The sequence below is a fragment of the Mustela nivalis genome (genome assembly GCF_964662115.1).
Source record: "Mustela nivalis genome assembly, chromosome: 3".
Lineage (NCBI taxonomy): Eukaryota > Metazoa > Chordata > Mammalia > Carnivora > Mustelidae > Mustela > Mustela nivalis.
The window spans coordinates 32,741,281-32,759,157 of NC_139022.1; the positions used below are offsets into that span (position 1 = coordinate 32,741,281).

The following is a 17,877-nucleotide window of genomic DNA, read 5'->3' on the forward strand; positions in this document are numbered from 1 at the left end:
AGGCGCCAGCGGGAGGGCGGGGGCGATCCCAGCCGTAGAACAGTAGGCGTTTCCAGCATGGCTCCCTCGCGGTAGTGGGGTTTTGTCTTGGGAAGCTGCGGGGGGGGGGGGGGGGGGGGCGGTTCCCCAAAGAAGTTCCTCCTGGTTAGAGCCTGACCATGCTTAACCCATACGAAGGGATGAGGGGGTAGAGAGCTTTAACTAGCCTCGTTTTACTCTTGTGAAATGACGAGTCACCTGCAAAGTTGTCGGAAGAAGGTAGTAACGTACCGTATGTGTAGTGGGCCCCCCATGAGTGGTGATTATTATACTCCTTCACCTCCCTCCACCCCCCCACCGCTAGCTAGGCGCCCAAGATAGGTACAGTGTAGAATGCCCCGAAAAAGTCTAATTGAATGTGTGGCCAGAGTTGTTTCAGTTGGATCTGTCGCTGGCACTTAGAGAAATACATGACATTTGGGACCTATCAGTACGGTAGCATAGACTGTGCTACTTGGCTTTATCAAGATAAATGCTAATTTTCTCTGCCTCTTCCTATTGCTGTGACAGAGACGGGACCAAACCAGATTCCTCTGAGTCCTCTTTCTTTTCGGCCACATTGGGCCCAGTCCTAGCCTGCAGAGCCCCTAGTTTTTGCAAGAGTCCTGCTAAGTCAGTTTAGGTAGAAACCTCATTCTTGGTATCTGATCAGTTTCCTTTTTCCCTCCTCTTGATGTCTGCATCTTTGGCCTGCCTTTAGCAATAATCCTATTGAGACAGGTTTGCAAGAATCCCCCAACTTCGCTGTCTCATTTTGGTCATTTTCCATCCATTGATCCCTTAATCTGTTACTGTAAATCCCCTGCTGTCTTGGCTGTACTGGGAGTTGAGTTCAGTTTTACTGAAGCTTCTCTTCTCTATTACAGTAGTGCTGAATAAAATATTTCTTTACTACTTTTAACTCGTACCTTTATTTATTTAACTAACTTTGTTTCCTCTTAAGAGCTCTGTGAACTATTGTAAAATATTGAAAACTATGAAAGATTCCACAATTCATTTAATCAAGCTAAAGTACCCCAGATAGCACCAAAGTAAATAAAAATATGTCACTACAATAAGACAATACCTTGAACCAGTTTCTCCACCACTACAGGTCATTCATTTTTTTTTTTTTTAAGATTTTTTTTTTTTTTTAATTTATTTGACAGAGAGAAATCACAAGTAGATGGAGAAGCAGGCAGAGAGAGAGAGAGAGGGAAGCAGGCTCCCCGCTGAGCAGAGAGCTCGATGCGGGACTCGATCCCAGGACCCTGAGATCATGACCTGAGCTGAAGGCAACGGCTTAACCCACTGAGCCACCCAGGCGCCCCACTACAGGTCATTCTTATGTTAGAAACCACATAGGGCGCATGGGTGGCTCAGTGGGTTAAAGCCTCTGCCTTCAGCTCAGGTTGTGATCTCAGGGTCCTGGGATTGAGCTCCACATTGGGCTCTCTGCTCAGCGGGACGCCTGCTCCTCCCTCTCTTTCTGCCTGCCTCTCTGCCTACGTGTGATCTCTGTCAGTCAAATAAATAAATAAAATCTTAAAAAAAAAAAAAAAGAAATCACATGAGCATATTGATCATAGTTGTTCTGATAGAGAAATGGTCCTTGATAATAAAACTCACAAAATAGAATGTGCAGTTTCCAAACAAGTAGGCAGAAGGAATGGGCAAAGGGGAAGGGAGGACAAAAAAATAAAGTAAAAAGTAAAGTAAAGTAAAATAAAATATCACATGTGCAATAAACCCATAAACAAAAATTTGGACAAATAAAAGGTACATAAGGATATGGTAGCAATAAATCCAGGCCTCTCAGTAATCACTAGATATGCACATGGACTTAACTTTCCAATTAAAAGAAAAATAATATAAGACTAAATTTTTAGAAATATAGCTTCATGCTAAAACGAAGATACACACATCTTAAAAGTAGAATGTTGGAAAAAGACACACCTGGCAAATATTAACCAAAGAAAATTCATGTGGCTACATTTAGTTAAATAAAAGATAGCATGTTAAGAAAATGTGTTACTGAAATAAGAAAGATAATTCTATAACAATAAAAAGTTAATTCACCAGGAAAAATAGTAATAAACTCTTTTATATTTAACAATATAGCTTCAAAATATATAAATAAAAATTGACAGGAGAATTGACAAATCCATTATAGAGGTATTTTTAAGCCGTCTTTATCAGTAACTGGTAGGAAACTGGCCTCCTCCCCCCAAAATGTCACCGAAGATACGGAATTTCTGAACAGCAAAGTGAGCAACTTTGATTTGATGAATAGACATATGGAATATTGCATTCAAAAATTAATGAAAACAGGGGCGCCTGGGTGGCTCAGTGGGTTAAAGCCTCTGCCTTCGGCTCAGGTCATGATCTCAGGGTCCTGGGATCGAGCCCCACATCGGGCTCTCTGTTCAACAGGGAGCCTGCTTCCTCCTCTCTCTCTCTGCCTGTCTCTCTGCCTACTTGTGATCTCTCTCTCTCTGTCAAATAAATAAATAAAATCTTTAAAAAAAATTAATGAAAACACATTTTTATCACACATTTTTAAAAAAATGACCTCATGCTAGGCTGTAAAGTTGTCTTAAACATTTCAAAGAATTGGTATTATAAAAGACACATAGTATCACAATGCCAATTAGATATTTTTCTTTAAAGATTTATTTATTTATTTATTGTAGAGAGAGAGCACACAAGCAGGGGAAGGGCAGAAGGAGAGGGAGGGAATCTCAAGCAGGCTCCCAACTCCTCATTGAGCATGCAGAGCCTGATGTGAGGCTCAATCCCATGCCCCTGAGATCATGACCTGAACAGAAATTGAAAGTTGGCAGCTTAACCCACTGAACCATCCGGGTGCCCCCCAGTTAGACATTTTTAAAAGGACCAGAAACTTCTTTAAAGTTTTAGCTAAAGGGAATGTTTAGAGATTGGGCCAGTTATACTAACAGATTCCTTCTTTGTCCATACTCTTCATTGGACTCCTCTTCATTGGCAGTTTTTTCAACTGCCCCTTGTTGCAGCAAGTACCTCGTTGGTACTTGGACCCAAGGCTCAAATTATCACCCATGTTTCCTTAACTCAGGGGGACCCCCTCCTCTCTGCCTAGATCCTCTCCTCACTCTATCCTGGAAGTTCTTCCATAACTGGAAGACATAATCTTCACTCCCCTTTACCCACTGGGGCAGCCATGGAGCTCCTGTCACTTGGTTCCTTCCTCCAGACGCCGTCCTGTACTCCTGTTGCTAGGTTTCATGTAGCTCTTCTGGCTTTTTATCCATCCAGTCCTGGAAGTCTGAATCTTGTGCTTTCATCACAGGCAGAAGGGGAAGCTTGGGATTCTTTATTAGATTCTAGCTTACTTCTTAGAACATTAGGTTATTATTTTCAACACTATGATTTCCCATATTTTAATAGATTTACAGGTAAGACATTAATAGACTGTCTCATGTTAAGATATTTTTAATTTTTTTAATTAGATGACTCCACTGAAATTAAAATTTTTTTTCAACTTCAGTATAGCTGACACAATGTTACATTAGTCCCAGGTGTATGGCATAGTGATTTGATGAGTTTTTACACTTGTTCACCACAAGTGTAGCTACCCTCTGTACCATATAATGCTATTACCTTATCATTGAGTATATTCCTTATGCTGCGCCGTTTATTTATTCCTGTGACTTGTCCATTCCATAACTGGAAGACATAATCTTCACTCCCCTTTACCCATTTTGCCCATCTCTCCCTTCCCCTCCCCGTCAGTTTGTTCTCTGTATTTATATTTATAGGTCTGATTCTGCTTTTTGTCTCCTTAGTCATGTGTTTTTGTTTTTGCTCTTTTAGATTCCACATACAAGTGAAATTATATGGTATTTGTCTTTCTCAATCTGACTTAAGGAACCTTTATACACTGTTAGTGGGAACATAAATTCATGGTAGCCACTGTGGAAAACAGTATGGAGGTTCCTCAAAAATTTTAAATAGAAATACCATATGATCCAATATTTCCACTACTGGGTATTGACCCAAAGGAAAAAAAAAACAACACTAATTTGCAAAGATACATGCACCCCTATGTTTACTGCAGCATTATTTACAAGAGCCAAGACATGGAAAGAGCCCAGGTGTCCATCACTGATAGAAGAATGGATAAGGAAGAGGTGGTATATATAACACAATGGATTATTATTCATCCATAAAGAAGGATGAGATCATGCCATTTTGACAGCATGGATGGACCTAGGGCATTATGCTAATTGAAATATTAAAAACCTTAAGGCAGCAAAGGAAGAAAAAGAAACCCTGAGGTAAGAGCAGCCTTCTGGCCACAGCAATCTAACAGCCACTTTTCTTTTTCGCTGTATTTCCCACCCAGCCTTAGGACCTTCATGAACCCTAAGTTCCTGTCATAGCCCACAGGGCAGCTCTGTGAATGACAGGAGTTACTCTGGTACTTGGAGCCCTGTCTTTGCCCACACAACCTTGGTGAGTAGAAGGTAAATGAGGCCCCATACAAGGACAGATATCACCTTCCCTAAAACAAAGGGAGAGCCCTTTCAGACCAGGAATTCCTTAGTTAAAATCCTTCTGTATAGTCAGTTTTCAGATTTTTTTCATTCATGAATTTTAATATTATCCAGACATACAGAAGCTTCCTGACAGGTTTATGCATATAGGGATTGGACGTTACTTTGCCCGCTGATGCTGGTTCCTGACCTTCCCATTTAAGGATTTCTCATCTTCCAGCAGCAGACATAAAGGCATATGTGGACCGTACCAATGTAGAAAGAGTCTCTGAAAACCACCCACATATAAGGTGTGAGTCATGCCAAGGTACATCCACATTTCTCTATCCCTTTCAGGTCAGTTCTTGGAGAGACCAGGGAATCCAGAGTTTCCTACATGACTGGGGAGTCCTTGGAAATGAGTTTCATCTGAGTCAAGGAAGAAGAATCACATCCTGACAAGGACAGTTGCTTTGTCCCCAAGCCCAGAGCCATAAAGAAAAGCTGGCAAAGTGTCCCCAGATGTTGATAAGTTTGTAGGATTTACATTGGACTGACTATACATGTGGCTAACAAGTGAACCCTGGCCCATCTTCATGGAGAAGGTCTACAGCAGACCCTGGGCCAGAACTGGGAGGAACATATCTCCTCAAGTAGGTCTCTTACATATTTGACTTTATGGCCCTTACGTGACCAACATGGCCTGGCCCTGCCACCACTCTGTGCCCTGAGCAGGATGGAGAATTTTGAGACCAGCTTCTGGCCATGGTCCCATCTGCATGAGACTGGAAAGGACTTAACATTCTGAACTTGTCCCTGCCTCTCTTTCTTGATTGCTCCTCAACAAGTGGAGCCCAAAGCAATGGCGCTATAGGGTTCTGTTGCCAGCCTGTTCAGAGTGACCTTGGCCCCTGTGGAAGGCAAGACTCAAGGTAGTGATCCGGGGTCAGAGGTCTGGTCCAGCCCTGAAAGTGTCTGTTCCATATAGTTCTTCCCTGTGCATATGGCCTTGTCCCACTTCCCAGGACCAGCTCCAGGGCTGGCCCATCTACGTTCCTGAGGGTCAGTTTGAGGTCCCTCCCACAATAAACTATATTGAGGACACCCAAGTAGTGGGATGGAAACCTTGGGTCCTGGCTGGTCACGTCTATACACATTTTCTGTACTTCTGCTTGGAGACCTGCTTGGAGCATGTCTCACTCTGAAACAGATCTAGAACTTAAATTTAGAACTTAAAGTCATTTAAACCTGGATCCCACTTCTATTTGAAGGACCAGGGTTGCACCCATTGAACTGCAACACCAGAGGCTTAATATTATGTTGGAGAACGTTCACTAAAATGATCTAGCCACTTGTTAAAAAAAAAATAAACCAGCAAATAGAAATAAAGATCTGTGGAGGTGGTAAGTACTCAGATTTGCCACAGTATTATCTACCATATTGCCACATATTATGTACAATGTCCAGTTTTCAACAAAAAATATGAGACAGGAAATATGTACACTGGGAAATAAACAGGCCCCAGAAACTGCCTGTTAATAGATGTTGGATTAAGCAGAAAAAGACCTCCAAATAGCTGGAAAATACAGTTGAAATGAAAAACTTACTAGAGGGTCTTAACAGATTTGAACTAGTAAAAGAAAGAATTAGGCAAACATTGATAGAAATTATGTAATCTGAAAGAAGAAAGAAGAAAAAAATGAAAGGAGACTCAGGGAAAATGTGGGGCACGGTAAAGCACACCCACATATGCTTAAAGGCAGAACCAGGGCAGAGAAGGGAGAAGAAAAATATTTTGAGGAAATAGTGACAGAAAATATCCAAAATTTATTGAAAAACAAAACCCCACAGATTCAGGAAGCTCAACAAACTCCAAGTAAAATGAGTTTAGAAGAGATACACAATTAGATATATCATATTAAAAATACAAAGAGACATTAAAAGTATAGATTGTTCTAGGCAGAGCAATCTGTACTTTTAATGCCATTCTGATCAAAATTCCACTGGTATTTTTCAAAGAACTGGAGCAAATAATCTTAAAATTTGTATGGAATCAGAAGAGACCCTGAATTGCTAAGGAAATGTTGAAAAAGAAAAACAAAACTGGCGGCATCATGTTACCTGATTTCAAGCTTTACTACAAAGCTGTGATCACCAAGACAGCATGGTACTGGCATAAAAACAGACACATAGACCAGTGGAACAGAGTAGAGAGCCCAGATATGGACCCTCAACTCTATGGTCAAATAATCTTCAACAAAGCAGGAAAAAAATATACAGTGGAAAAAAGACAGTCTCTTCAATAAATGGTGCTGGGAAAATTGGACAGCTATATGTAGAAGAATGAAACTCAACCATTCTCTTACACTGTACACAAAGATAAACTTGAAATGGATAAAAGACCTCAATGTCAGATGTCAGATGTCAGAATCCTAAAGGAGAACATAGGCAGTAACCTCTTCGATATCAGCCACAGCAACTTCTCAAGATATGTCTCCAAAGGCAAAGGAAACAAAAGCAAAAATGAACTTTTGGGACTTCATCAAGATCAAAAGCTTCTGCACAGCAAAGGAAACAGTCAACAAAACAAAGAGGCAACCCACAGAATGGGAGAAGATATTTTCAAATGACAGTACAGACAAAAGGTTGATATCCAGGATCTATAAAGAACTCCTCAAACTCAACACACACAAAACAGATAATCATGTCAAAAAATGGGCAGAAGATATGAACAGACACTTCTCCAATAAGACATACAAATGGCTATCAGACACATGAAAAAATGTTCATCATCACTAGCCATCAGGGAGATTCAAATTAAAACCACATTGAGATACCACCTTATACCAGTTAGAACGGCCAAAATTAACAAGACAGGAAACAATGTGTGTTGGAGAGGATGTGGAGAAAGGGGAACCCTCTTCCACTGTTGGTGGGAATGCAAGTTGGTGCAGCCACTTTGGAGAACAGTGTCGAGATTCCTTAAGAAATCAAAAATAGAGCTTCCCCATGACCCTGCAATTGCACTACAGGGTATTTACCCCAAAGATACAGATGTAGTGAAAAGAAGGGCCATCTGTACCCCAATGTTCATAGCAGCAATGGCCACGGTCGCCAAACTGTGGAAAGAACCAGGATGCCCTTCAATGGATGAATGGATAAGGAAGATGTGGTCCATATACACTATGGAGTATTATGGCTCCATCAGAAAGGGTGAATACCCAACTTTTGTATCAACATGGATGGGACTGGAAGAGATTATGCTGAGCTAAATAAGTCAAGCAGAGAGAGTCAGTTATCATATGGTTTCACTTATTTGTGGAGCATAACAAATAACACAAAGGACATGGGGAGATGGAGAGGAGAAGGGAGTTGAGGGAAATTGGAAGGGGAGATGAACCATGAGAGACTATGGACTCTGAAAAACAATATGAGGGTTTGGAAGGGGCAGGGAGAGGAAGGTTGGGGGAGCCAGGTGGTGGGTATTATGGAGGGCATGTATTGCATGGAGCACTGGGTGTGGTGCATAAACAATGAATTCTGTTACACTGAAAAGAAATTTTAAAAAATAATAAAAAAAATAATACAAAGAGACAAGAGGCACCTGGGTGGCTCAGCGGGTTAAGCCTCTGCCTTTGGCTCAGGTCATGATCTCAGGGTCCTAGGATCAAGCCCCGCATTGAGCTCTGCTCAGCAGTGAGCCTGCTTCCCCCTCTCTCTCTGCCTGCCTCTCTGCCTACTTGTGATCTCTCTCTCTGTCAAATAAATAAATAAAATCTTTAAAAAAATACAAAGAGACAAAACCAAAGGGATAATTTTGAATACAGCAGGAAAATAATCACTCATCACCTAGAAGGGAAACAGTAAAAACATCTGTCTTCTTATCAGAGACAGTGGAGTCTACAAAGCTGTAGGCAACATATTCAAAGAGCTCAGAGGAAAAAATCTGTCAAACAAGAATCACATATTCAGCAAGGCTATCTTTTTCTTTTTTAAGATTTTATTTATTTATTTGACAGAGAGAGAGAGGGAGAGTACATGCACAAGCTGGGGAGAGGGAAAGGGAGAAGCAGGCTCCCCACTGAGCAGGGAGCCTGATGTGGCGCTCCATCCCAGGACCCTAGGATCACAAGCTGAGCCAAAAGTAGATGCTTAACTTGACTGAGCCACCCAGGGTGCTGTTAAGCAAAGCTATTTTCAAAGAATGAAGACAAAATAAAGATGACCCTCATAAACAAAAACAAAATTTGTTGCTACCAAACCCATCTTGCAAAAGATTAAAAGGAAGTTTTTCGGATGATAATTTAAATTGGCATGATAAAACAGAATGCTGGAAAAGGTCATTGTGTAGTTATAAGAGATAATATATATGCAGATTTCTCACCCTTTTCTTAACTTATTTACAAAGTAATCATATCAAACAATATGCATATAATGTATTGTCAGGCCTAACCTTTGGAATCTATATTTGTCACTAACAGCACAAAGAAGGTAGTGAAAGCAAAGCTGTTTGGGGCTAAGAAAATTACTTGAGATAGTAACTGGAATCCACAAAAACAAATGAAGAATACCAGAAATGGTAAATAATTAGGTTAATATTTTAAAAAGCTATAGTTACTTGTTTTCTTTTTTTTGTGTGCGCTTCTTCAAAAGTCACATTACTTAATAATTATAGCAATGTACTTGTTGGGTTTGTAGGTTTTATAGATGTAGTATGTCTAACAATAATACCACAAAAAGGAGTGAAGAGGAATAGTTGTATAGTGGTAATGTCTCTGTATCTCACTGGAACTAAGTTATAATAAATCTGAAGCTGATTTTAGTAAGTTAAGATGTAGAAGGTAAGCCTAGAGGAAACATTAAAGAAACAACTTTAAAAATTATAGTGAAAAAAATCCTAGAAATTAAAATGTTACTTTGTAAAATTTCTGCTTACTGTAAAAGAGGAATAGAGGAACAAAAAATACACAAGACATGTAGAAAACAAAAGCTAAAATGCAGTTGTAAATAAACTATGTCCCTAAAAGTCTTAAATGTGAATGGATTACAACACATTCAAAAGGTAAGATTGTCAGTCTAGATTAAAAAACAAACAAACAAACAAACAAACAAGGTTGAACCATATGCTGTCTACAGGAGACATATATTAGATTCAAAGATACAGACAGATTGAAAGTAAAAGGATGAATAAATAGATTTCAGGCAAAGACCAATCACAATAAAGCTGGAGTAGCTACACTAATATAAGACAAGATAGACTTCAAAACAAAAAATGTTGGGGTGCTTGGGTGACTCAGTCAGCTAAGTCTCCAACTCTTGATTTTGGCTCAGGTCAAGATCTCAGTGTTGTGAGATCATGCCCCACATTGGGCTCTGCACCAGGTGTGGAACCTGCTTAAGATTTTCTCTTTCCCTCTCCCTCTGCCTCTTCCTCTCGCCAGTCTCTTTCTCTCTCTCAAAAAAACAAACAAACAAACAAAAAAAGGTACTGGAGATTAAGAAGGACATTTTATAATGATGAAAAAGCCATTACATTAAGAATATATAATAATTCAAGGGGTGAGCCATTCTGCATTTCTCTCAGTAATGTGTGACTGTTCTAGTTGTATTATAACCTTGCCTGCACTTGGCATTGTCAGTCTTTTAAATTTTAGGCATTCTGGTGTGGGGATGTCGGTGTGGGTATGTATGAGATGGTGTCTCATTGTGGTTATAATTTGCTTTTCCCCAATAATTAATTTTGAATAGCTTTTTATGACTTAATTGACATCTGTGTATCTTCTTAAGTGAAGGACTCAGATCTTTTTTACAGGCCTGTTTGTCTGTAAATGTTCTTTATATATTCTGCACTAAAGCCCTTAATTAGAAAAGAAAGCATAAGAATTAAAAACATACATGCATCTAATAACAGAACACCAAAAACATTAAGCAAAAACTGACGGAAAAAGGGGCACCTGGATGGCTTAGTCAGTTAAGTGTCTAACTCTTCATTTTGGCTCAGGTCATGCTTTTAGGGTCATGGGATCAAGTCCCATGTTGGGCTCCATGCTTAGTGGGGAGTTTGCTAGAGATTCAAACAAATATATAAATCTTTAAATATGTATCATTGCTTAGGATTGGGGGGTATAGAGGGAATGGGACAGTGATAGTGGAGTGTAGGGTTTTATTTTGTTGGTGATGAAAATGTTCTAAAATTGCTTATTTATTATGGTTACACATACCTGCGAATATACTAACAACCCAGTAGTCCTTTGGACAAGCCTCCGGAAAGCAAGACCACTGACTGCACAGTCGATGTTTCTCTTTCCCTCTGAAGGAGAAGCCCAGAGCTGGGAGTTTTCTCCTGAATGTGCTTTGCTGGGCCACACAAGGGACGTGGCTGGGGTTGGTAAAATGTCACTAGTTTAACCATCCACCCCAATGCATTTCTTATTGGCTTTGCACTCACTTGAGTACTGCAGTGTCTTAACTGCTTTCTGGAGTTCTCAAAAGCGGTTTGTTCCATATCTTCTTGTTAGACAAAGTCTCTGTGGGAGAATGAAGGCCTGGGCCTTTCTAGCCCACCATTTTGCGGACATCATTCCTCTGAGTTCATAGATCTTTTATTATGTTGTATCTCAGGTTTCTGCTGAAAAGTCTGCTTTTTCAAATTTTTTCCCTTTATATGTAAGGTGTTATTTTGCTCTCTAATCTCTTTCAAGAATTTTATCTTTGACTTTAGTTTTCAGAAGTTTATACTTGTTTTGGTTTTATGTTTTTTAGGGTTAACTCAGCTTCTTGAATCTATAGGTTTATGTCACTTGATAAACTTGGGAATTTTCAGCTAAAAATGCTTCAAAGACTTTGCAGGCCAATCCTCTTTCTCCCCTCCCTTCTGAGCTCAGATGATGTATTAGATCTTTTGTTATAGTGTCACAGAATCTGTATTTTTTTTTGTCTGTTTTCTGTCCTTCGTTAAGACTGAGTAATTTATACTGTTTTATCTCCAAGTCTGTAGATATTGTTCTCTCCATCCAGTTCTGCTCTCGAGCCCACACAGTGAGCTCTAAAATTGTCACTTACAGTATGTTTTCAATTCTAAAATTTCCATTTGTTTCTTCATTTCTTCCATTCCTTTGCTGAGACTTTGAATTTCTTAGCTGAGACCCTGTTTTTTGTTTCACGCATTTGCATAATTGCCCACTACAGTATTTTTATGATGGCTGCTTTCAAATCTTTGTTAGATTATTGAAATATCTGTCACCAACTTGTTAATGTCTGTTAATTGTCTTTTTGTTGTTGTTGTTGTTAATTGTCTTTTTTTCATCTAAGTGATCTTCCTTGTTCTTGGGCTGAGAAAAGTCTTTTGTTGGAAACAAAAAAAAAGTCGTTGTTGAATCCTGGACATTTTGAATGTAGCTGTGAAAACTGGATCTGATTTGAACCTTCTGTCTCACCTGGCTTGCTTTGATACTGCTCTAGCAAAGGAAGTGGTGGTGCTACTTCATTATGGCCATGGGGGGTAGAAGCCCAGCTTCCCCATTTGTCCACCTTCCCAAATACTTAAGGAGGTAAGGGTTGGGATTTCTAATTCCTCAGTAGGCCTTCACTGACATTATTCTGGCTGAGGAGTTAGAGGGCCCTGTCACTATTCTTTTGGCCTCCAGTGACACCATAAGGTGGGATTGTGGCCTCATTACTGCTGGGCAGTAGCCAAAGTTCCAGCTTTGCTCTAGGCCTCCTCTGACACAACCCCAAAAGGGAGGGAGAAGGGATGCTCTCTTACTATTGGGTGCAAGAGGAGAATATCCAGGTTCCCCACATGGTCTCCACTACCGTTGCTAAGAAAGTGGTGTGTTTATTGCCAGCCAGCATGGATGCATGTCCTAGCTCTTGGCCATTTCTGACACCTCCCAGCAGGGTTTTATGACCCCTCTTTACAGTCTCACAAGGAGGGTGGGGAGTCTAGGGTCCCCACTCAGTCTTTGCTGGTGTGGGTAGTGATAGGACTAGTTTTTTTTTTCTGTGTTGTTTGGCTGAAGTAGAGTGGTTATTATCTAAGAATTTTTTGTCTTGCTAGTGATACCCCTTTCTTGGCCCTTTGGTTAAAGAATACAGGCTCTTGTTTGGGCTACGCAATATTTTTGTGTGTCTGTGTTCCTAGTTCTTCAGCTCCAAGTCTGGGGTATATGAAGCAAAAGACCCCACAATCACCATATCATTCCTCTTTTCCTGAGGTTCCTACCTGACCTTTCTTCTCTCCACTTTTCAGTCTTTTTATGAGTTTTTAGATATACTTAATGGGAAAAATAAGGAAAATTTTATCTGTCTACTCCATTTTCCCACATTAATTCACCTTTAGGTTGAAATTTTTAGTTCATAATGTATAATTTAATTATTTTATCCAATAATATGTGCCAGTAGTATTACTAACAATTTGATAGATGAGAAGAGTATTTCTTTGTAGTTTTTTTTTTTTTGTGCTCATCTCAACATTTCTACACAAAAAAATGCATAAGATGTAAATTTAAAATTTTGAGTTGATCTACACTGTTGGGGTCCATGATCAAAGGAATGAGACTGATACAAAGCGAAGGTCAAGCAAAGCTTTATTTCACGCCAAGCATCAAGACTCAAACTGACCGGTCAGGGCTGTCTCTTACGAAAAGGTGACAGCGACGACCCCGGCAAGGCCGCTCCCAACATGGCTGCTCTGGACGAGGCCTCTCCCTAGACGATGCTGCTCCTGACTAGGCCGCTCACGGAGGAGGCCTCACATCGAGGAAGCCACTCCCTGAACGAAGCTGCTCCCGCAAGGCCACTTGCAAGGCCTCCGAGCGGCTGGACGCTGGCTTTCACGGCTCTGACAAGAGCTCTGACAGCTCTTACAGTTCTTACAAGAGCTCTGACAGCTCTATGTCTCTTACAAGAGCTCTGACAGTTCTTACAAGAGCTCTGACAGCTCTTACGGCTCTTACAAGAGCTCTGATGGCTCTCCCAGCTCTGACGACTCTCCTACTCCTCTGACGGCTCTCCTTGGAGGGCTCTCCTACTCCTCCAAAGACTCTCCTACTCCTCCCCAGCCTCAGCCTCTCAGACTAACCTTTATAGGGATAGTTGAGCCCCGCCCCCACACAGGTGGCCAATGGGATTTAAACTCACATCAGTAAATATATGTGCTCCCCTCTGATTGGATGTCTTCACCGGGCCTGACCCGCCCTTGTATCTAGGCTTTGCAAGTAAGTTCCCATGGGAGGGGCAGGGTCAATCCAAATTCACTGCATAGGGTCAATCTAAGTTCACTGCAACAAAATGGCTCCCTCTGGCCAACCAGGCCCTTACATACACCATTAGGAATTGTAACAGTAGATGAAACAACATAGTGGTATTTATATAGTTGAAAAGGCCAGAGGCTATGTAACTTGAAGCTGAATGGGGGTAGACAAATATGCAAGTCTCTTGACGCTTTGTCCAGTGTTCCAACAAGAAGTTACCTCTCAAAATGAAAAACTTTTTCTTATAACTCTCAGAAAATCTATTCCTGAAACAGTTGGTTTTGTACCCGAAACATACTGATCTACAATACTAACTGAATTGTATCTTCTGATTTTGAAAGTATAATTGCACCTTGATTTTGAAAATCTAAAAGCTTAAAGCTTCATAAAGTCAGCTTTAAGAATTTTATCACATGGGGCATTTGGCAAAAGACGAGAGCAATTGTCAGGCATCAAGAATGGAGCTACCCTCTGTTTTCTGTACTGCTCACTGAGAACAATTTTTCCCAATGCCTACTGCCAATAACCTGTCTTTCAGCTAGTTTCACAAGGATCTAAAGGATCATATCCCAGCTATGGTAGTCTCAGACAGCACTCAAGGTCTCTGATAACCTAATTCAAGCTTTCATTTCCAATATTATTTTTTCTTTTCTCTTATCAGGAGCCCCCTACACCAGCAAGACTAGTTTCCCGCTGGTTCCTACAGATGCTGTATTCACTCTCGCTCTGAGCCTTTTGTTCCTATAGTACACTTGCCCTTGCCTTTCCCTTCCTCTCCAGATACTAAGATTCCATCCACTCTTCAGATTTGAATGATTAAAAATTCTGCTCTCAATTCTTAGAATACAGTCTTCAGTCAGTTCTTCAGACTTGTATTTATTAAGGAAGAAACCTGATCTTATACACACATACACATATATGATGATATATTATAACCAAGTAGGGTAAATTCAAAGGAATGTGATATTGGTTAACATAAAAATTCAGTCAACGTACTTCTCTATTAAAAGTGTGAAGAGAAAATAAGGTCATGTTGATCCAGTGCAGAAAATGAATATGACAAATTACCACCATTTGTGATAAACAAACAAACAAACAAACCTCACAGCGCACTAGGAATACAAGGGAATGTCCTTATTCTGATAACAGATAACCACAAATTAAAGCTCACACATTAAATGGTAAAGTACTGAATGTTATTATTTGTATTCAACATTGCACTGGCTTGCGCCATATGGTACTATAATGTAAGAAAAGAATTTAAAAGGTATTATGAGTAGAGAAGAAAAAATAAGATGGCCATTATTTACAGATGATGATTGTATATGCAGAAATTCCAAAAGAATATACAAATAAGCTATTGGAAGAAAGTGAATTTATCAAGGTTACTGGATATAAGGTCAATATACAAAAATCAGTTGTATTTCTATGTACTAGTAAGAAATATTTGGAAAATGAAGTTTAAAAAATACTGTTTACAGTAGTACAGTGAGCACGTTGTGTCCTCTCATGATTCCTTGTCATTGCACAAACTTTTCCTCTGATGTGAATGCTTTTCCATCTACCTCCAAACACCTACCTGTTGAAATCCTACATTTCTTTCTAGTCTCTCTTTCTTCTTATAACTCCTTATAACTCTTAAAGCATTCTTTCTTCCCCTTCCTAAGAATTTTTTTTTAAGGTTTTATTTATTTGGGAGAGAGAGAGCTAAAGATAGTGAGAGAGCACAAGCAGGGAGGAGGGGGAGAAGCAGACTCCCCACTGAGTAGGGAAAGCAATGCGGGACTCTCTCCCCGGACTCTGGGATCATGACCTGGGCCATAGGCAGAGACACTTAACTGAGCTACCCAGGAGCCACCCCCTTCCCAAGTAGTTTTTAAACTCCAATTCATGAGCAAATTTTCTTGAAAAAACAAAAAGTAACACAAGTGCCAAACATAGAAAAGTGATAAAGGTGGAGATTTTGACCCAAGAATGTAGAATGAACTCAGAGCCATGACTTTCTAAAAACATCTGCAAATCACAGATTGAAATTCATTAACATATTTTTAGATACCCAATGACCCCAAAATTGCTACTATAATTAATATCTCTAAAAAATGAATCTTTCTCCCACTTTATGGAAGATAAGGTGAGCAGGAGGAAATTCCTTCACCTCCAAATCAAACAGGAACTTATCTGCATTCTCATCTTTCTGTAGGCTTTTTCCTCCACCCTAAGGTTAATTTCTTCGCCTGTGCTCTAACCCTGATTCCCTTAGAACATTGCAGACAATTTGTCCCACCTAATGCTCTCCTTTAATTCACCCTCAGCATGTTGTCCCATTAACACAGAAATCATTTTCTCCCCTCTAAACACAGCCTTCTTTTCTTCTCTTCCTTTAAGCTTCTTGAAACATGTCTGAAACAGCCCACTAGTTCTCACCTTCCTATTAATAATCCAACCTAGAATAATCTGGCTTCCATTCACCATAAATCACTGTACAGTCTCCAGTACTGTCCTGGTTACCAATTCCAGTTTACTCCTTATTACTTGATTTGTGGCACCTAACACTACTGACCATCTAATGACATTCATTTCACATTTGGGCTCAGTGACATCGCTCTTCTGGCTTTGGAGCCATTTCATTTCATCTAGTTCAATTCCTCCTCTTTGACCAGCTTTGACCAGCTCCTTATATATTGATGTTTTCCTGGGTTTTAACTGTGACCCCTTTGTTTCTCATTCTAATCCTGTTTTCTGCTGACCAATTTCATATACCGTGGTTTTGACTACCAACTCTATTTTAATTACTCCTAATACTAGTCTACTGGCTCATAATTCCCCTTTTGGATCCATACGATCAATTTTAACACATGCCAGATCACACTGGTTTACTCCTGTATCTTAACTCACCACTCCCAATTATTTGATTGTAAAAACCGTATTTTACCACGTTAATATTTGTCACACATTCTTCACTTCCCCTGCCCCCTGCTTGAGTTTAGACCCTCATTTACCTATCATTCAAGTTACTGTCACAGCCCATACTCTAGGCTCCAGTCTGCTCAGTTGTCCTCAACACCCTAATCTCATTCTCCATACATTATTGTCAGAGCAGTTTCCTTTATGATATCATCTTTCATCATAATTCCATAATTCCATAATTCAGAATCAAATTCAGGTTCCTTAATCAAATGCAGTTAAGACCTTTGGTTATCTAGTATCTGCCTCCTTCTCAAGCTTCAACATCTGTCATTCTCATTTCTTAATAGATGTTCTACAAATGTGCCATGCTGTCATGTACCTGGATCTTTGCATGTGTGGCTGTCTCTCTTTTAAGTACTTATCTCACTCTCTGGAGAATTCCTGTTCTTCCAGAACTGGGCTCGGGCATCCCTGTCTCTGGGACACTAAATCTGATCAAGCTCCCTTGGTTAGACTCCATTCCTTCTTTCTGAATTCTGAGCAAATGTCTGCAAGATGTTCTGTAACACGGGACCTCTGTACCATCTCTTTCTCTGTGAAAACTTCAACACGTTATGATAATTTGCTTATTTACTCACTAGTCCCTTCAGCCCCATCCTCTCAATTCTTGACTTCTTGAAGATTAGGGCCTGTTTCTTTCTTCTCTACAATTTCCAGTGCCTGGGACGGTAATTGGTTCAACCCTGGGATTAAGCAAATATTTACTGAGTAAACCATTTCTAAGGCTTAGAATTATTTCCTTTATTTGCTTTTGCAGTCTGACTTTTTAAAAAAATTTGAAAACCTCAAGTAGGGAAAACATGCTTTAATTTCATGAAATGGATTTCTTTAAGACTTTGCCACAGCGACATATTCTTTAAATTATTTCTTAAAATTTCTTTTGCAGCCAACTAAAAAAATATTAATGGCTTAACCTTGAAGTGACTGCCAAACAAACTATATTTTTTCTACTTAAATTAACATGCTGTTCAGAACACAGCAACTGAGGGGTATAGCTCAGTGGTGGAGCATTTGACTGCAGAACACAGCAAGTACAGTTCAACAATAAATGACTTCATTGCAACAAATAAATGTAATTCTGAGAACAAAATTAGAAATTGTGCAAAAATTTTGGGGGAGACTGT

The 17,877-nt window shown here is 39.8% G+C and overlaps 1 protein-coding gene across 1 annotated transcript in view; it reads left to right on the top strand.

Annotated features, from left to right (window-relative positions):
• PROP1 (PROP paired-like homeobox 1) overlaps positions 1 to 17,877 on the top strand; it is a gene marked incomplete at its 5' end in the record, with an annotated part of 94,756 nt that overhangs the window by 26,850 nt on the left and 50,029 nt on the right. The window lies entirely within an intron of this gene.